This window comes from Rhipicephalus sanguineus, chromosome 11 (assembly GCF_013339695.2).
Source record: "Rhipicephalus sanguineus isolate Rsan-2018 chromosome 11, BIME_Rsan_1.4, whole genome shotgun sequence".
In the NCBI taxonomy this organism is placed as follows: domain Eukaryota; kingdom Metazoa; phylum Arthropoda; class Arachnida; order Ixodida; family Ixodidae; genus Rhipicephalus; species Rhipicephalus sanguineus.
Window position 1 is genome coordinate 118,740,591 of NC_051186.1, and position 16,479 is coordinate 118,757,069.

A 16,479-nucleotide genomic window follows, 5' to 3' on the forward strand; every position below is an offset into this window, starting at 1 on the left:
CGCCCTTTGAACCGATCTCCTTTTTCATCGGGATGCTTAATACTTATACTCTTTAAATTTTTATTGGGATAGCAAATAATATGGAGTCTCCAATCATATTTTGTCCGTCACCGTAATGTTCCACGAAAAGTCCACATCAATACCACCCCTCCACACACACACGCGTCTTCTGTTCTGCGAGCATATGTGCGATTGAAAGCAAGCGAGAGCAATCGACGGTCGCTGGTCCATCAATCGACGGTGGTTAGTCGCACCCATTCGTGGCATGAATGGGTACCGAAGGGAAGCTGCGCGGTACCGGCAGGAAATGCGTACTTTGACTGGCTGGGCGCGGTCGCGTGCGACGTATCTTAATAGAGACCAGTAGACGGCTCATGGTATAATACGGTTGTGATATTATCACACAGTTGGCATTGAATCCATAAGCAGGACGAAGGTCCCTTCGCTAAATGCAGCGGCCGCGTTTCGCCTCGTCACCGTGTTTTTTTTTAGATGCGAAGCAGCTTTTGCTCGGGGCTGTGTCCGTCGTCGGTCGTGGCGTCCGCGCTCCAATGCGCACGCGCCTACTCTCTCTCCCGCTCTCCTCCTTTACGCAGGTGTTCGGCCGCCTTCTCTCCTCTTCTCCCCAGCGCTGCAGCCGCAGCGCAGCCTCTCCTCCCACGTGATGCCACCGAGCCGCAGCCAAATACAGCCTGTAACCCACTCTCTCTCCACTCCCTCCCCCATTTCATGTGTATAGACCAGAACACAGCGAATTCGATGCGCATCGCCATATTTGCATCGCGCGTCGCGCCATCTATCGGACACGCGACGAAACAACATGCGCGGGCTGCCACCCCAGCAGACGCTACACAGAGCAAACGTGAAACTCCCGAAACTCAGCCCGTCGGATGGCGTGTTTCGCGTCTTTTCTAGCCTGGACATTTTCGCTGATTTTATTGGAACATCAAGAACATCTTTCTCATGCAAGTCCACAATGTATACAGTACGTGCTCAGTGGGCTGCGGAAGCAACCTCGTCAGATACGTACGCTGTTACATTGGTAAAAAAAAAAAAAAAAACGTTCTCGCAGTAGTACGCGTGAATCGTAATTGCAGTGCAGCTCGAGAAAGAGTGAAACGATGTTTTGTTGCCCCATATTACAAGTTGTGCGCAAAGTTTCGTGAAAGCTCATCATTTCAGCATGCATCGCGTAATAATTAGAGTACGCTTTACGGGTAGTTTCGCGGAACGTAATTTTTGTTTCACGAGCGCTCTTACAATAATGCGTCTTGCTCATAAAAGCGTACTATCAGAGAGTATAATTTGAAGTATCGTTCAGCGATCCCTTTTGGAAGCTACTTGCGCGATTTTATTCTTCTAACGATGGTGCTTTACAAGCGAAACTGTGCTACTCTTAGTTAAGCCGGTTAGCTACGCCTGCGACGTAAAGGACACTGGCGCGAGTACTGTTTACTTACGTGCCAATATATGTATTATGTGCAGCTGTATGCCTCGTGTCCAAATAAATTTGGGGACATCAAACACTGAAATGAAAACACGAAATTGTGGCCAGCTGTTGAGGAACACCGTGCCATTTATTACCTTTTGAAGACGAAATCTCGAAGGCGTGGATGCCATCAAAAGCGCTAAAGCTTAATAGTACGTTGAAAGTGGCAAAGCATGCTGATTGCTTGTGCTTGAAAGCACTACCTTGCACTAGATTTTCGTCAAAGGAAACGCTCAAAGGTATGAAGTGCACCCCCACACAAAGCTCGCGCCTGCCTTCAACCCAGCTGCGTGTCACGCAAATTACGTCCGCAAAATGAAATAGGTGGGCATCACACTGCAGAATACACGCAGTTAGTGTACTTACTCGCGCATTTTCACTCGGCTCCTAGTTTTTCTGCTTGAATCACAGTTATCCACTCGCGGCGAAGCTGAAAACACCGCACCGGCACTATTTCCGTGGCGCGTCGTAATCGTCGCAGACAACGCTAATGTCCTCTTGTTGCGCTGCTTGTTTTGACATCCAGAGACGACGCAGTAGTGCCCAGACGAGCTCTTATACGCTGAAGCGGCGTGAACGGGCACTTTTTCGCACTTTAAAGCCTCAGAACTGCAGCTTGCCCTGTTTACATGGTGCAGCCCGCGCACGCCTTGGCAGCCCCGGTCAGCCCGGCGTCTGGGTGCGAGAGTATCCGCTCGGCTCGCCAGCAGCCTGGGTGCGAGACAGGCGTGCTCTGGTGTATATAAGGGTGTGCGTTCGGTCGGCTTCCGTCATTATCGCTTCGCTCCTGATCGGATGAGTTGTAACGTCAACATCGGCGCCACTCGTTCACTCGGCGCTAACGGAAAGCAGCGCACAAACAATAAATACAAACCTCACACACTAACGGAAACGCCGAGTTAACGTAACGGAAACTTGGTGTGCGCCCCCAGTGCCTGCTTCCATTCAAACAGATAAGCCGCACGCTGTTGCAAAGAAATTATAAGGCCATGGCACTGTTTCCTGAGAAGGTTAGAGTCACGTCTTCCGTGCCACTGGAGAATCATCCGCCGATTAAGACGCGAGGCAGCTATCTGAGCTTTAACCAGTGTGAAGCAAGATAAACTGTTCGCCTCGTTTTTTCGGCTCTCGCGTCATGCTTGCAGTCTTTTTTTATGAGAACATCAATTTCACAGGCGTATAAAACTTGCTGCGCGAACGCGGCTAGAAAATCGCACGAAGTAAGAAGGTGGTTACTTCAAGGTTGTAATTGCAAATCATGATGTAAGAGTCACATATATTTAGCGGCTCAAATATCATCCTAATGAAGTGACAAAAACAAAGCAAACCTGCAGAACGATGTCAAAGCTTGCTGCGAATGCACAGACGTCCGTTCCGGCGTGATAAAGCAGCCTTCCCGACGCGTGAAATGCAGGCGCCGAACTTCTGACAATGTGCCGAGTTCAGTTGAATTCAACCAACTGCGCAACGCTAACGGTATAACGCGAGTGTGAACTTTCAACAAAGACGGGTCGGTCGCACGAACACGGGCAATCAAAACGCCAAGTTGTTTCACCTACAACCGTAACTAGACTTTCACAATTCGAAAAGACAGCGAGTAATCATTACTGTAGTCGCTGCGTGCATGCGCTGAGTTACGTACTGATTCACGTAGTCGAAATGAACGAAAGCGATGAACTCAGCCAAAATAGAAGGCGAGACAGCGCTGTGAGGTATCCACGCTTGCCGCCTTTCTTTCTCGTGCGAGATGCCCGAGAACCGATACAGTTTCAAACGTCAATCGCGTTCCTTGGTGTTTACACTGTTGTCGCAGGACACGACACATAATACTTCGAACCTCGCTTGCGCTTCCGCGGGGTCGCTTCCGCCAACGTGCAAGCGCAGCTTCGCACAGCAACCCTCTCGGTTCAGCATGTCAAGCTGTCGGCACGGCGCCCCAGTTCCTCGCACCGACTGAGAAGGGCGCACGCGCGCGTGTTCTCGCTGCCGGCAAACAGGCTGAGTCGGTTGCGCTTGCCCCCAGTTGCACCAGAGTTTCTCTCCAGAGCTGCAGCGCGAGCTGTCGTCGCGCCGTAAACATGAGCTTGGGTTCCCCATATATTACTGTACATGGCTGTGTTATGGTTACCCTTCCACCTCCTCCTTTTCCTCCTCTTTTCACTGTTCCTCACTCTTACATCAGTCCTCCTCCCCTTCACTTCACTTCCTCATCCCATTGCTAAGCTCCATTATAAAAGGCTATACCATGCTTTACCCTCTCCCCTCCTCCTTCCCTTCTTCCTCGCCATCCCCTCCCTTTTCCACCCTTGGTATACATATCGCTATGCTATTCTAGGAGCTGCTTGGCACATGCCCGCTTTCTGTGGGGCGTACGCACCGAGTTTTCCGCGGACGACGACGCGGTACTCTAAGCATAAACACTTCCGCTGTTAAAATGCTCTCTCTCTGTGATCTGCTGGATATCCAACGAATTTTCTGAGTGGGATATACCCCAAATTATGTCAGCCACGGCTAGGGCGGAACCTTTTGGAGCATTTATTGTGGAAACATGTGGATCATTTAGACTCAGGCTATGAGAGGCGCCGTAGTGAAGGGCACCGGATAAGTTCGACCGCCTTACCAGATTTTAGGTATACATGCGTGCATGATAAACATGCGAGAACGTATGTCATGACATGAATGCCTTGATTTGCCTCAAATCCAAACAGTGCGGTGTATCCAGCTCATCGCTGATAGCTTCGCGTTACCTCTATGCGTGAGATCTGCCGGGTTTTTTTACTCAAATTAAAGAGAACATTATTCAAACTCATACATCCACACTAAGGTTCATACTCGCTCTGTTCACACTGTTAGGTGCACATGCTCATACTGAAGTCTACGCACTCTCACGAACTCATCCACGTTGCTGCTCACGCCTACTCGCACTCATGGACACTCCCTTTCACATTCAGTTCTCACTCATATAGTTTTCACTCATAGGCACTCATGATCGCAGATTAATCACACTCGCAGGCAATCACTCGCGTTCATTCTCACTTCACGCACTCACGTTCATACTCACTTGTACTCACACTCATGGGTCCGCGCTCACGGTCACGCTCACGTGAGCTCACACACAGGCACTCACTCACCTACATCATCACGTCTACTGACACTTATCGGTACTCACTCAAGTTCATACTCATGCCCACTCACGATCGAGAGTACTCACTCATGTTCATACGTACATCTACTCATATTCATTTGAACTCACTCACGTCCATGCACAAGCCTCCTCACACTCATCGGTGCTCACTCAAATTAATACTCATGTCTACTCACACTCATTGCTACTTACTCACGTTTCTGCTCATGCCTACTCACGTTCATACTCACGTCTACTCACACTCATTGGTGCTCACTCACGTTCACACTTATGCCAACTCACACTCATGAGTACTCACTCACGTTCATACTTACGTCTACTCACACTCGTGAGTACTCGCGCACGTTCATACTCACGTCTACTCAAACTCATGAGTAGTCATGAGTATGAGTGTGAGCCCGGCCGCTAGCGAGAGATCGCGGGCTGCGTGTGACCCACATATTGCATGTTTGAGCCCCCTGGCCTATATTGTGAGTAGCTGTCAACACGCAAGCTCTCAGTCCCTTTACATAGCGAAAAATGTAGGGTGTATCCAGATAAGATCGAACGGGAGGTCCCGGTCAGTACTCCCGATCATGATTAAATGTACTGTAGGCCTAGGCATTAGGCGCAGAACAATAGTTTCGAAGTTAGTCTTGTGAAAAAAAAAAATTCGTTCATTGAAACAAAAAATATCTAAATTTCGGCCACAAAAACACATTCCCGCTAAATTCGCGATTTCTCCATTTTGAGCGCACCTAGGGAAAATACGGTGGACTTCTTGACCACAATATTTATTCTCTTTAAAGAACAAGAGAAGTACAACCTTAAGAGTCTATTATTTATCTTGCCTATTGAAGCATTTTTAAGAAAAAAAGCACCAACATGGCAAATCGCACAAAACACCTGTATTTCAAGAGTTTATTACTGGAAACAAGTTAGAGTGAGGGTAATGAAAATCGCCAGATATTAACTTTGATATATGCGCTCTCTTCTAAAATAATTTCCGTGGTTTTATCACGCTACGTTTCACTCGATAATTTGGTTGAAACGTAAGTGGTTTACCAAAAACGCCGAAGTTTGAAAATTGTTTCCTCAAAAAGGCCATTTTTAATTCTTTTAAATCCCTCTTATTGAAGTCAAGGACGTTATCTACCGTTCTGCGTAGAAAAACGTTGCAATATTTTGGTTGCTAACAAATTATAATACGTCAAATATGACCAAGTCAGCCTAACAGCCGCGCCGTTCGTTTTATGGTGAAAAGCGGATATAAGTTGTTCAAAATAATTGTACGCGACATAATCACAAGGCAGCAGCTCCGCAACAACAACTTCGCAGCCAGGTGTCATGGTGCAGCAATCTTTGTGTTGCAATCAGCCGCTTGACAAACTCGCAGTAGCGGCCGCTCGATGCTGCGGACGCTCACATTACATCAGTGCCGCTTCGACTGCGGATGAGGTCCACTCGAGCGCCATACTACGCTCAGAGGATGAACGAGAGAAGGAATGCATCACTGTGAAAGTTAAAGGCTGTTACGTTCAAACAAAAGCCACATTATACAACGAAAACTCTGTGGGAAATTTTGCAGTGAGCGCCTTCAGGACAGCACGCATTTGTTTCTTCTCCTGCTGTTAGGCCCGAAACCGGAAAATATTGTGCTAAACGCGTGGCTTGCCTTCAGGATTATATCCGCGGATGCACAAGAATACGGGATTCTAAAAGCGGGGCTTTAATAAAGGAAATAACTTAGACCCACTTCTGTTCACAGCCGGCGGACACAAGTGTTGCAGGAGATGGAGAACAACTGCAGTTTGAGTTCGACCATCGGAAGCACGTATGACAGCTTTCTTTAGATGTCAATAACTTGCTTTTGTGTCATATGTCGTGGATAGAGTGAACCTAATTATCTGTAGGCTATCGGAAGAGAGGAAGCAACACATGAGCGCACTACTGAAAGCGCTGACAGCAAAATTGCCGGCAGAGTTTTCATTGCATATTATGGCTTTTGTTAGCAGTTAACAGCCTTTACCTTTCACAGTGATGCATTTCTTATTTCATTCGTCCTATGAGCGTAGTTTGGCACGCAAGCGGAGCTCTTCGGTATTGGAAGTGGCGCTCATGTAATGTGAGCGCCCGTAGCATCGAGCGGCAGCTGCTGCAACTTTGTCAAGCGGCTGATCGCAACACAAACCTTGCTGCACCATGACACCTGGCTGAGCAGTTGTTATTGCGGAGCTGCTGCCTTGCTATTATGACGCGTACAAATATTATGAACTGTTTATATAGACTTTTCAGCATATAATGAACGGCGCGGCCGCTACGCAGGACTTGGTCACATGTGACGCAATATAACTTGTTAGCAATCAAATAATGCAACTTTTTTTTTACGCAGAATGGTAGACGACGTCCTTGACTTCAATCAGAGGGATTTAAAAAATTTTAAAGGGCCTTTTTCAGGAAGCTATTTTCACACATCGGCGTATTTGGTAAATCACTTACGTTTCATTCGAATTGCGAAGTTAAACGTAGCGCGGAAAGCCATGTAAATGATTTTAGAAGAGTGCGCAAATATCAAAGTTAATATGTACCGAGTTTCGTTATACTCACTTTAACTTGTTCGCAGCAATAAATTCCTGAAACACGGGCATTTTGTGCGATTTGCCATCTTTGTGGCTTTTTCTTCAAAATTGCGTTGATAGGTAATGGAAGTCATATACTCATAAGTTTATATTTCACTTCTTCTTTGAAGGAAATAAATTCTGTGACCAAGAAAATTACTCTTTTTGCCTAGGTTCGCTCGAAATTGAGAAATGGCGAAATTGGCGGAAAGGTGTTTCTGGAGGTCACAATTTATATATTTCTTGTCAGCCGAACAATTTTTTTTCATGAAACTAACTTCAGAAGCGTTGTTTTGGGTGTAATTCCTAGGCCTACAGTAAATTTCCTCCAAATCGGAAACGGTGACCGGGACCTAGTGTTCAATGTGATCTGGCCACAACGTGTAGTAGAAAATTCATTGTTCTAAATATTTTTCATACAAATCTTTCAACGATGTATCTTTACTTACCTTAAAAAAATAAACATTGTTGATTTTTTGCATTCCGTCAAGTGGTCTTATCCTGTTACACGCCATTAAATGCATGCTATAATGCAACGGAGTGCTCGTGCTCTAACCTTCTACAGTGTCCATTTGATGTGACTTTTGAATACGAGCCCAATAATGCGTGGACAAATAGTGCTCGCTAAACATATCACCACAATTTCACGACATATTTCGCTTTCCTGAAGCTTCTTCTATAGCATTTGGGTACAGGTCAATGCAGCATAGTTGAATAAAAGATACAATTATATCACTTCACTTAAGTAAAACACGCCATCCAATTTCACTTTACAGAAAAAGCACATAGGCATGTCATGTACTCACACCACCGAATGTGGCCCCGGATCCTGCTGCTCGGGCAGCGGCTCAGCTCCCAAGTGAAAACCTCCAGCAGAAGTCGACGAACCCTTGATTTTCCTACAGATATCAGGTATTTATCACTGTGCTTGCCTTGTACTAACCGTGGTAATCTTCGTCTTTGCACACTTCGTCAGCCAGACTTCCAGCGTTGTCATGAAAAAAACTGCCTTGCTCTCATACTATAGCCTATAGCTGTTATAATAAAGGGACACTAAAGGCCAATAACAATTTATGTCAGAGTGAAAGCTCAATGTATGACAACGTCTAAAACGGCAATATGTCAACAGCAGTGTCCTACTTACCGAGAAATAAAGCTAAATGTATCCACGATGAGCGCCACGAGCGGGACATTTTGGAAATGATTCCGATGAGGTGAGACAGTTCGACTACAATTAATTCAGTCGTAATCAAACTAGCTGCAATAAAAACGGAATATTCCGTGCATCAGGAGACGTAATAAAATGCTGCTTGTTCGTTTCTGTTTGATTCATGGGAAAAAGAACCTCTTTGGCGTTGCAATGGGGAACGGCGCCCGTGGTTTGAAGGTTCCGTTTTCGCCGAACTGCGCTTCGCACGGCGACCTGCTTCGCTAACGCTGTCGCGTCTCAGTGGTAGTTTCGCTATTCCGTACTGCCACGTGTGTTTTGCGCGCTCGTGAAAGTCGCTCTGACAGAAAGTTCGACAAAATGCCGCATGCATGTGATGTTGCCGTATGCCGGAATGGTGCACGCCGCCAGTGCACGCCGCCACGCAGTAAAGGTGGGCCGCGTTGGGCACGGCAACTGTGTCATGAGAAAGACCGCTTTCAAGAGGGTGCGCTAACGCGATGCGGAACACAAAAACGCAATTTTATTTCAAAATAAGCACTTCCTTGGCCCAAAAGTAGCACTACGAGGTTTCTGGACCGCTACTTCAAAAATCAACGTTGGCTTAATATTTGGCTTTAGTGTCCCTTAAGGCGTTTACTGCCAGAGACATGGGAGGAGCATGAAAGATGCTCTGCGGAAGATTCCGTATTAACTGCGAACACATAGCATATTTCGACGTGTTCGCAACCTTCAAAAACTTGGAGGGCGCTTGAGCTTCGCTTCCATGAGCAGAACGTGATAGCGTAATCGGACCATGTTCGTATCGCCTTCGCAATGGCTAGGCTGCTTCGCGTTGCCGTGGACACTTAAAGTGTGCCGCAAGGAAAGCCCAATTGCGGACGCCCTCCGATTCCTATATCAATGAAAGCGGCTCGACGAAACATGGCGGGGTGATGCCGTTTAAAGCGCGCTCGTGCGCCCTTTGTGCCATCTGGCTTGTGATAGTCAAGCCTCTGCCGCGCTGAAGCCCCTCCAAAATGTTCGTACAACCAGAGTTATATGGTGTATATAAGTATCTCGCCTTTATTATCCTAGATTATGTATGCGTGGTGGCCGAGTGTCTTAACGCATCGCGCCATGCAGCGAGGTGTCGCAGGTTCAAATCCGTGGTTCCACTCGTACCGAAGATTTTTTATTACTTCTTTATTTGCATCTAACTCAAATTTCGGAGCATGGACAACGGTGATTTTTCGCTCACAACCAGCGACGCCGTCGCCGGCACCGATAGCGGAATTTCTGCGAAGCGAGCTTGAAATGCCCTCGCGTTAGTATACACAGTTCGTCCTTTTATTTCGATTCGATCATATCATGCGGCTTCCTCCGCATATGGTACTGAACCCACCATCTCAAGCTGAGAGCAATGAGTTAATAGGTATTTGTACAATGCAAAGCGTAGCAGGGATTTTTTGTGCCAGTGTATTCTATAATTAAAATATCCATGTTCCGGACCGCGCGCAAGTTGCTTCATAACAAATTACGTTGGTAAGCAACTAATTTAATATGATTTATTGAAAGAGGTTTTCAAAATAAAAGGAAGCATGACGCTTACAAACAATAGATAAAGTTACTAACAGTAGGCGAACGCAGCGTTCTAATTAAAATTTAGAGTTAGAGAATCAATGGTAGAACATCAGTATTCATGAATATTTGCATTGTAACGGGTGTGTCGCTCTAGTTTCACCATCCTCGTCTTCAGATTTTACCTAACAGTGATTTGAATACGCTCATTTGAACAATGACCAATGACTTGTGACTCTTTGTCCTGCCTTCATGAAAAAATAAGAGGAAATGTGTGGGCCTACTACCGTGACAACGTCATGCATTGTTAGCATATATTGTAGTAAAATTAAAGTGACAAGCAGCATCAAAGTAGAGGGACCAAAATAAATTCAGTGCACATAACAAATGAAATGCATTCGAAGGACTGTATAAGCAACCCTGCACAATGTAGGCTGCCTGATGGAAACATTGATTATGTCGAATTTATTAGGAAATATAAAACTGATAGAGGTTAACTAAACTGAAGGTTAACATTATATTTTTCTAGATAGGCAGCTACCCAACGCTGTTAGTCGATGCTGGTAAACAAAGCGAATTTTACTGCAGGGGCAGTGATTCATGGATTGCAGGGTCAACGTAAACTTACTGAATTTTAGAGTAGCTTATGTATCCGCCTTGTCATGTCACTAGAATGATTCTGCCTAGTCTAGGGTGGGCCGTTCAAGGCGTGTATAGTTGGTGGGGCAAATTTGTCCAGACAAGATACTTCAAGCAACTACTTGGTTACTTTTCGGCTAGTTTCCTGTTAACTTGATGTCAACCAAATTATCAATAAAGTGTGACGTTGCCACCGCTGGCATTCGAGTATTTGGTGTCAAAATATGGCGACCAAGGGGCGTTTCGAGATTCCAAATATAATTGGGAGGTTGCACTACAGAAAAAAAAATTTTGCATATATGACTAGCACTCGGGATAAACAGTGGTATGGTGCCTATTTTTGCATACATCCTATTGCTTAACGCGACATTAAACTGTAATTTCAAGTGAGCTGAACGATCGGAAGCGCTCCACATCCTGGACGCGCTCTACTGATTTTTTTGCGACATAGACTTGCCCTTCAGGGATAATATTGCAACGGGTATGAGCCGAGCGAGGGGAAGAAGAGGAGGACGTGAACTGGTTGAGCCTACCGGCGCCATCATTACCTGACCATAAACCTCGCCCTGTAAATAAACATAATTCAACCGTACCCGTAACAATATTGTCACGGGGCCACCTTGTTCACACTGCTGGTGTCCATTCCAGAAGCCACGGATGTGGCTATTTCTCGCAAAGAAATCACAAGGGAAGGGTTAAGGGGTGCTCGCCTTAACCCTTCCCTTGTGATTTCTTTGCGCGAAATAGCCACATCCGTGGCTTCTGAAGGAACATGAACCGACTAGCCCAACAACGTGTGCGTCTGCTGGTGTCCAACCCGACCCTGACGAAGTCCGCGCTCTCCGCGAATTCCCGGTGGCACGCTCCACAAAAGATGTCCGCAGCTTTCTGGGCCACTGCTCGTATTTCCGCCTTTTTGTCATCAACTTCGCCGAAATCGCTCGGCCCTCCACGGATCTCAACAGAAAGAACATGGCTTTTTTGCTGGAGTGAGGGCCAAGAACATTCCTTTGCGTCGCTGATTTCCGCGCTCACATCTGTGTTGGTACATTTTGACCCAACCGCTCGAACAGAGCTTCGCACCGACGCAAGTGGCCATGGCATTGGCGCTATAGTCGCTCAGATACAGAATGGCACAAACCGTGTGATAGCGTACGCTAGCCGCCTTCTGTCACAGTCGGAACGGAATTATTCCATTACCAAACGGGAGTGCCTAGCTCTCGTCGGGGCTATCGTGAAATTCCGTCCGTACCTATACGGACGCCTGTCCCAAGATCACAGACCATCATGCGCTCTGCTGGCTGTCAACACTTAAGGACCCCACAGGAAGACTAGGCCGATGGGCATTACGATTGCAAGAGTACACGTTCTCGGTAGTGTACAAATCTGGCAAGTTGCACAGTGATGGCGACTGCTTATCACGACGCCCTGGTGATCCACCCAACTCCACCGGAGTGGAAGCCGATGCCTGCATCTTAGCCATCACTGACTTTCTGCACGTGGCCGATAAGGAACGCTCCAGTCAATTGCTGCTCTGCCTCGTTGACTGCCTTCAATCCGGCGATACCGACCCTTCACTGAGCACGTTCTTGCTTCAAGACAATGTTTTGTACCGCCGCAACTTACACCCCGATGGCGCGGAACTTTTACTCGTCGTCCCACGTCATCTGCGCAAGGACGTCCTGCAAGAATTGATGACACCCCAACTTCTGGATATTTTGGCGTATCCAGAAGCCCCAGGCGTATCTAGAGCCGTATCGACGACGGCTATTCTGGAAGGGCCTCTATCATTCTATTCGCCGCTACGTTGCAGCTTGTGACCTGTGCCAGCGCCGAAAGAAACCTAAAACACTCCCTGCCGGTTGCCTTCAACCTATTTAAGTCCCCAGCCGAGCCGTTTTATCGAGTGAAGTTGGACTCGCTAGGTCCCTTCCCAACTTGGAACAGGAAATAAGAGGATTGCGGTAGCTACGGATTATGCTACTCAGTATGCAACCACTCGAGCGCTGCCGACCAGCTGCGCGACGGACGTTGCAGATTTCCTTTTCTATGACATCATTCTATAGCATGGCCCTCCTTGTCACTTACTCACAGGCCGTGGTCGCTGCTTCCTGTCTTGTGTCGTTGAAGATCTACTTCAATCTAGTGCTACTTTACAGAACTTTACGACTTCTTACCGCCCTCAGACTAACAGGCTTACCGAACGCCTCAAGCGCACACTTACCGACATGTTTTCCATGTACTTTTCTGACGACCACAGCGATTTTGACATTGCCGTCCCGTTCATCACCTTTGCCTACAAGTCGTCTCGCCATGAAACTACGGGCTACTCATCCTTTTATCTTCTCTTTGGCTGTGATCTCTTACTAGTTTTCGACACCCTACATCCGCCTGACCCACCATCCACCACTTTATACGCTCAAGATGCAATCACTTCTGCTCTTATCGAACGTACGGGGCCTGCGCCCGGTTATCGTCGTCCCAGACTGCACAAAATTCCGCCTTGATAGTCAAAATAGGGATGCCGATTTTCCTCCGAGCTCTCTCGTTCTACTGTGGCTCCCATCCCGTCGTGTTGGCCTCTGCGAGAAGCTGCTATCGCGATACGTTGGGCCCTACCGAGTTCTGTGCCAGGTGACACCTGTTAGCTATGAGATTTCCCCAACCACAAGCTCATCGACTGCTACACCCAGAACTGACATCATGCATGTTTCTCGCCTGTAGCCCTGCAACGGCCACACGCCCTTCTAACCATAACGAACACCGGGACGGTGCTCTGCCGGCCGGGTTAATGTCACGGGTATGGAAAGGTCAGTCTGGCACGGGTGCCACATTGACACCGAATGGATGAAGGTGACGACGACGACGTTCTTGTGGGGCATAGTCTGGAGCTTCCTTTTGACCTGCGTTCCAGTGCCTGCATTCCTGAACTCGACCAGTGCCTACCGAATAAATACTCCCCGTAACAAGATTTTCTACGTAGATGGGGCCGTAAGACCGCTGTTGTGTACGAATTGAAGCATTGAAGCAATGCCTTGTGGAATCTGGTATCATGTATCCAGCGATCATAGCTGGTCGTGTCACTGTAGCGAAGAGCGGCTTCCAGGAGGTGACAGGAGCGTTCCGACTGCAATCCTCATCGACATTAGGAAATGAGTATCCGCATAGCTTTATGTGTTATTTCTTATGATTTCGTACGTACTGTGATTCGGGAATATCAATTGTTTGGATTTCGTCATCAAGCGGGCAATCACTGTGAAATTGACTACACTTTACGCTTATATCCCAGCAACACTGACTTTGAGTACACCCATATAGTACTCACTCCAGGGGCGAAGCACCTTAGAGTCTCGGCTTGTCACCGTGCCATGTCGTCGTCACGGTCCATCATAAACGGATATGCGCCACAAAAATTGGTTAAATCCCACTACTCGCCAAACGTCCATACTATGCATAATATGAGGTAAAGGTTCATCGTTTCTGCCTAAACCATTGTGTTTGCCTTCTGCATTCCCGCTCCCTGTTTTTTAAGAAGAGGAACAATTTTTGCAAGTCTCCAGTCAGGAGGAATCCAGCCATTTCTAAGGGAGTGGTTGACAACGTTAAGATCTCCTGGAGAAATATCAAATAATATCTTTAACACTCCTGACGTAATTCCATCTGGGCTTGGAGCTGAATTAGGGAGAAGCGAATGGACATTCGCAAGTTCTTCCATATTTACTTCGATAAATCGTTCACACATGAATGCTTTACAAACTTTAGTTGTAACTGTGGTGTAAATCGCTTTTCAAGGCCCGATGCAATTTCAATTATTAAATCTGCTAATTGCTTAGGTGAAAGAATAACCGAGTCATGTTTACGGGCGCTGCAATAGCCTTACGACTACGAAGAAATCTAAACAGAGCTTTTTTATTACCACTCTTCGATAGAAAATTATATCGTTTTTCGTGGTATTCGTCTTTCGCTAATGATACAGTTCTTTTAAACGTAGTTTAGATACAAAAATTTCGCCGATTAGTAGGACTTTGGTTTATAAGAGGTTTTCTTCCAGGCAGTTTTTCGGCGTCTATAATCTCTTGCACAATCCGAATTCCACCACGCGCACACTGATTTCCTTTTGCTGAGCATATAGTGAACAGTAATTTTGTTATAGCACGTTGTAAAACTGAGCAAAGACTCGTAGCTTTAAATTTTCTCTCCATACTAGACAAGGATGACAAAGTTGACTGTATATTCTTTTTAAATTTGGAGTAGTTTAAAAAAATTTACGCCTGGTAGTCTACCGATAATACTGGGATCTTGACTTCAAATACAAGTGGAACGGTGATCACTAATTGTACCAGTTTGAAGACAGTCCAAGACGAGAATAAAACGTTTGAGCTAGCGAATGTTAATCTAGACGGATCTCGAGGTACATCGAACAAAAGTGGCAACTTGGAATTTAGACATTCATAAGTTTTTTGTGTTAGCTCCAGTCCCATAACCGTTTTCCCGATGTGTCTGTGCGGAAACCCACGACACATGATGAGAGTTGAAGTCTCCCGCAAACAGAAGGTTCTTTTTGCAGAAAGCTCAGAGTGACATCAAGAGCGCTTCCATCTTGTATCCCAGCCGGAAAATAGTTATTAGCTATGGATAGTGGAGCGCAGCCAGGAAGGTTTAATTCCACTACCAAAACTTCATAGTCAGACGATATTGCTTTATAAGCTATCTTCGCTTTATGGCAAAATTTTGAAGAAATGAAAACAGTTAATCCTCCACCACGTGAGTTTCTGTCTAATCGAAAGCATTGATAGTTTTTTAAATAAAAGTTCTGATCAGCTGACAACCAAGTTTCTTGTAAAAGTACAACGTCGGGAGATTGCTGAGAAATAAGGTATAATAAATCTGTAGCTGCAGAGAGAATTGAACGGCAGTTCCACTTAAGCACCCTAAGACACCCTATGATGATGAAGACGAGCAGCGGAAACTGCCTGCTCTAAAATACTTTCTTTCAACAGGTCAGTCCTAGTCACGGACTCCTTCACACACTTCTTTGTTTTTGGATTCGAAGAATTATGGAGCTTGTTAGTAGGCGATCTGGTGCGTTTGAGAATACGGGCATCCATATCGACGTCCCAATTGCCCATTTAATCTGAATCAGAGATGTAATCTTGATCTGTCTTCTGAGAGGAAGACGGCCCTGCTCCATAACTGGTGGGGCCAACAATCTGATGTTCAGCAGGCCTATTGATTGGAGCGATAGGAGTTTGGAAGCGCTTTGTGATCGCCTCAGAAACACCAGTCAACTGGGAAGATATAACCTGAGTCAATGAATCGGACAGATTTAGTGGAAATTTTTCGAGAACCTTTTCTACCGCCTTCTCTACCACAGCTGAAATGGAGTGGAAAAATGTTGCGTCCATGCCGAGAGGCTGACGGGCTGTTACACCGGCATATCCCTGTGTCCTGCTTTGAACTTCTGCTAGCGCTTCGCGACGAGAGCATCGTCTCCTTTCAATAATCTCTAGCGCCTGAAGTTCTTTCGATCTCGCAGGGCAGTTAGGATCGTCAGCAGAGTGATTTGCTTTAAGCAACATGACTCATTGCCTGACTGGCACTCATCAGTGCTATGTGCGGCCCCACAGATGCGGCATCGAGTATCAGAACGACAACCGTTGACACTGTGTCCATAACGCCGTCATTTGGAGCACTGTAAAGGACGACGAGCTAGAGTTTCGACCCTGTAGATACCGACCAGCTCCCGATCTGTAGTAAGTTTTTCCTTCGTTGACTTTCACTTCTCTTTATCTCACTAGCTGTTATAGTTCTAATAAAAACAAGAAATAACGTCCCTTGTGCTTTGCTGCGCTTCGTATGTTTGCTTAGAACCTGGGCACCA